Here is a 5,000-nt window from a genome sequence, read left to right on the forward strand (position 1 = left end):
CACACACACACATATATATATATATATATATATATATATATATATATATATTATATATATATATATATATATATATATATATATGTATGTATTTATGTATATATATATATATATATATATATATATATATGTGTGTGTGTGTGTATGTATTTATATATTTATATATATATATATATATATATATATATATATATATATATATATATATATACACATATATATATGCATATATACATATATATATAATTTATATATATATATATATATATATATATATATATATATATATATATATATATATATATATATATATATATATATATATATACACATATTGGAGTAGGGAGACGCGTTCTGTCTTTCATCCATTTATTAGCGCCGGCGTTTCGTATCAGCTTGATACATTTTCCAGGCTGAAACAATTACAAATCAATTGCATATAAGTAAAAAGATACACACAACGTTTACCAACACCAAAATTAAAAACCTTTTTAATAAATTAAGAATAAAAACAGAGTAAAAACAGAAACACAGAATAACAGTGAAAGGGCTAGGGGTGAATACAGAGAAACAAATTAATTAAAAAAAATAAAAAATAAAAAATAATAATAATAATAATAATAATAATAATAATAATAATAATAATAATAGAACGAGCAAGACACCTACCCACATCAGTAGCGTAAGGAGAACTGACACGAAAAATTGTTATGGAAGGGAGTGTAAACAAAACAACAGGTAATTAGGCAATAAACAATTGGGTGGAAGACGACTGGTGGTTAAGAGAAGGTACAGTTAGCTTAATCATTATTGATTTGAGGGTGGTTAGTTCGTCTATATGTCAGGTTCTTCCTACAATATTAAAATGACTGGTATCTATGTGTGTTTTGCATCTTTTACTGTGATTTCTTATGTTAGATTGTTCTGGATTTGATAGTCGACAACCCGTTCTATAGCTAATTCCTAGATGAGAGGAAATTCGGACTTTTAGCAGCCTCCTGGTACAACCGATGTAAATGCCAAGATCACATCTGGGACAATTATACTTATAAACGACACCGGAGGCAAATAGGGGGCTGATCTTATCCTTGACTTGGAAGAGTGAGCCGATAGTTCGGGGGTTTATGGGAATTAGTTTCAAATTAAGGGCTGGCAATTGCTCATTGAATAGGTTGATGCATTTTTTCCTAAATTTATTATTATGGAGAAAGGGAAATCTAGCAAACATACGGAGCTTGGGGACACTATGGACTATTGGGGGTGGATTGAATTTCAGATTAAGTAGCTTATTAAGGAATCTATGAAAAATTGCTGGAGGGAAATAATTATCCTTAAAGTAATCAGCAAGGAAAGTCACTTCAGTATGAAAGGCAGACCAGCTTGATGTCAGATTAATGGCTCTATGGAGGAGAGTTGACACGGAATTCAGTTTAAAGTTAAAAAACATGAGCTATGAAAATTGGTCCCCAGGCCAGTAAAGGTGCTCTTTCTATAAATACCAGTATGAAAGCCAGATTCGTCCTTGGATATCCTCACATAAAGGAACGGAAGTGAATTCTGTGTCTCTGTTTCAACCGTAAATCTAATGTTATGGTGTTGGTTGTTTAAATACTCAAGAAAGGTATAAGCATGGTAATTACATCTGAACAAGGCGAAAGTGTCATCTATGTAGCGTCTATAAAAGAGTGGGCGGAAATTAGGTGGGCATACATCTAAAGCTCGCTCCTCCAGGGAACACATAAAGATGTTGGCAAAAGTAGGACCCAGAGGGCTTCCCATGATCATCCCCTCAGTCTGCTTAAAAACCGTATTATTAAAAACAAAGGGCGTATCCAGCACGGCTAATTCTAAAAGCAACTTGAATTGAGTTCTATTATAATTGTTGAACAAGCAACCGTCAGTGGGTTTTTAATTTTGGTGTTGGTAAACGTTGTGTGTATCTTTTTACTTATACGCAATTGATTTGTAATCGTTCCAGCCTGGAAAATGTATCAAGCTGATACAAAACGTCGGCGCTAATAAATGGATGAAAGACAGAACACGTCTCCCTACTCCAATATGTTTATCCCTGAATAATTGCTCCTGTCTCCATACTTTTATACATACACATACATATACCCAGGCACTTCCCCCACCTTTGGGGGGTAGCCGACATCAACAAAGAAACATAAACAAAAAGGGGACCTATCTCTCTACGTTCCTCCCAGCCTAACAAGGGACTCAACCGAGTTCAGCTGGTACTGCTAGGGTGTCACAGCCCACCCTCCCACATTATCCACCACAGATGAAGCTTCATAATGCTGAATCCCCTACTGCTGCTACCTCAGCGGTCATCTAAGGCATCGGAGGCAGCAGCAGGGCCTACCGGAACTGCGTCACAATCGCTCGCCATTCATTCCTATTTCTAGCACGCTCTCTTGCCTCGCTCACATCTATCCTCCTATCACCCAGAGCTTCCTTCACTCCATCCATCCACCCAAACCTTGGCCTTCCTCTCGTACTTCTCCCATCATCTCTTGCATTCATCACCTTCTTTAGCAGACAGCCATTTTCCATTCTCTCAACATGGCCAAACCACCTCAACACATTCATATCCACTCTAACTGCTAACTCATTTCTTACACCCGTTCTCACCCTCACCACTTCGTTCATAACCCTATCTACTCGAGATATACCAGCCATACTCCTTGGACACTTCATCTCAAACACATTCAATTTCTGTCTCTCCGTCACTTTCATTCCCAACAACTCCGATCCATACATCACAGTTGGTACAATCACTTTCTCATATAGAACTCTCTTTACATTCATGCCCAAACCTCTATTTTTTACTACTTCCTTAACTGCCCCCAACACTTTGCAACCTTCTTTCACTCTCTGACGTACATCTGCTTCCACTCCACCATTTGCTGCAACAACAGACCCCAAGTACTTAAACTGATCCACCTCCTCAAGTAACTCTCCATTCAACATGACATTCAACCTTGCACCACCTTCCCTTCTCGTACATCTCATAACCTTACTCTTACCCACATTAACTCTCTACTTCCTTCTCTCACACACTCTTCCAAATTCTGTCACTAATCGTCCAAGCTTCTCTTCTGTGTCTGCAACCAGTACAGTATCATCCGCAAACAGAAACTGATTTAACTCCCATTCATGGTCATTCTCATCTACCAGTTTTAATCCTCGTCCAAACACTCGAGCATTCACCTCTCTCACCACTCCATCAACATACAAGTTAAACAACCACGGCGACATCACATATCCCTGTCTCAGCCCCACTCTCACCGGAAACCAATCACTCACTTCATTTCCTATCCTAATACTTGCTTTACTACCTTTGTAGAAACTTTTCACTGCTTGCAACAACCTTCCACCAACTCCATAAAACCTCATCACATTCCACATTGCTTCCCTATCAACTCTATCATACGCTTTCTCCAGATCCATAAACGCAACATATACCTCCTTACCTTTTGCTAAATATTTCTCGCATATCTGCCTAACTGTAAAAATCTGATTCATACAACCCCTACCTCTTCTAAAATCACCCTGTATTTCTAAGATTGCATTCTCTGTTTTATCGTTGATCCTATTAATCATTACTCTACCATACACTTTTCCAACTACGCTTAACAAACTAATACCTCTTGAATTACAACACTCATGCACATCTCCCTTACCTTTATATAGTGGTACAATACATGCACAAACCCAGTCTACTGGTACCATTGACAACACGAAACACATATTAAACAATCTCACCAACCATTCAAGTACAGTCACACCCCACTCCTTCAACATCTCAGCTCTCACACCATCCATACCAGATGCTTTTCCTACTCTCGTTTCATCTAGTGCTCTCCTCACTTCATCTATTGTAATCTCTCTCTCATTCTCATCTCCCATCAGTGGCACCTCAACACCTGCAACAGCAATTATTTATGCCTCCCTATTATCCTCAACATTCAGTAAACTTTCAAAATATTCCGCCCATCTTTTCCTTGCCTCCTCTCCTTTTAACAACCTTCCATTTCCATCTTTCACTGTCTCTTCAATTCTTGAGCCAGCCTTCCTTACTCTCTTCACTTCTTTCCAAAACTTTTTCCTATTCTCCTCATATGAATGACCCAATCCCTGACCCCACCTCAGGTCAGCTGCCCTCTTTGCCTCGCCTACCTTGCACTTTACTTCCACATTTTTCTCTTTATATTTTTCATACTTCTCTATACTATTACTCTGCAGCCATTCTTCAAAAGCCCTCTTTTTCTCTTTCACTTTTACCTTCACTCCTTCATTCCACCATTCACTGCCCTTCCTCATGCTGCCTCCAACAACCTTCTTTCCACACACATCATTTGCAATCCCAACAAAATTTTCTTTTACTAACTTCCACTCCTCCTCTAAATTGCCAGTTTCTCTTACTTTCACTTCGTCATATATCATTTTTAACCTTTCCTGATATTTACTTTTTATCCCCGGTTTTATTAGCTCTTCAACTCTCACTACTTCCCTTTTACATCCACCTACTCTATTCCCCCATTCTTTTGCTACAACTAATTTTCCTTCCACCAAAAAATGATCAGACATACCGTTACCCCTAAACACGTGTACGTCTTTCAATCTTCCAAACATTCTTTTAGTTATCAACACATAATCCATTAATGCCCTTTCTACTACTCTTCCATTTGCCACTCTTACCCATGTATACTTATTTTAATCTTTCTTTTTGAAAAAGCTATTACTTATCACCATCTCTTGCTCAACACACATATCCACCAGTCTCTCACCACTCTCATTTTCACCTGGTACGCCATAGTTCCCAATGACACCTTCTACCTCTCCAGCGCCCACTCTAGCATTTAAGTCACCCATGACAACTACATAATTCCTTCTACCCAGTCCTTCTACACACCTAGTTAATTCATTCCAGAACTCATTCCGCTCTTCTTCACTTTTCTCACTACCTTGCCCATACGCACTGACAAACGCCCAAC

The sequence above is a fragment of the Palaemon carinicauda genome, chromosome 10 (assembly GCF_036898095.1).
Source record: "Palaemon carinicauda isolate YSFRI2023 chromosome 10, ASM3689809v2, whole genome shotgun sequence".
Lineage (NCBI taxonomy): Eukaryota > Metazoa > Arthropoda > Malacostraca > Decapoda > Palaemonidae > Palaemon > Palaemon carinicauda.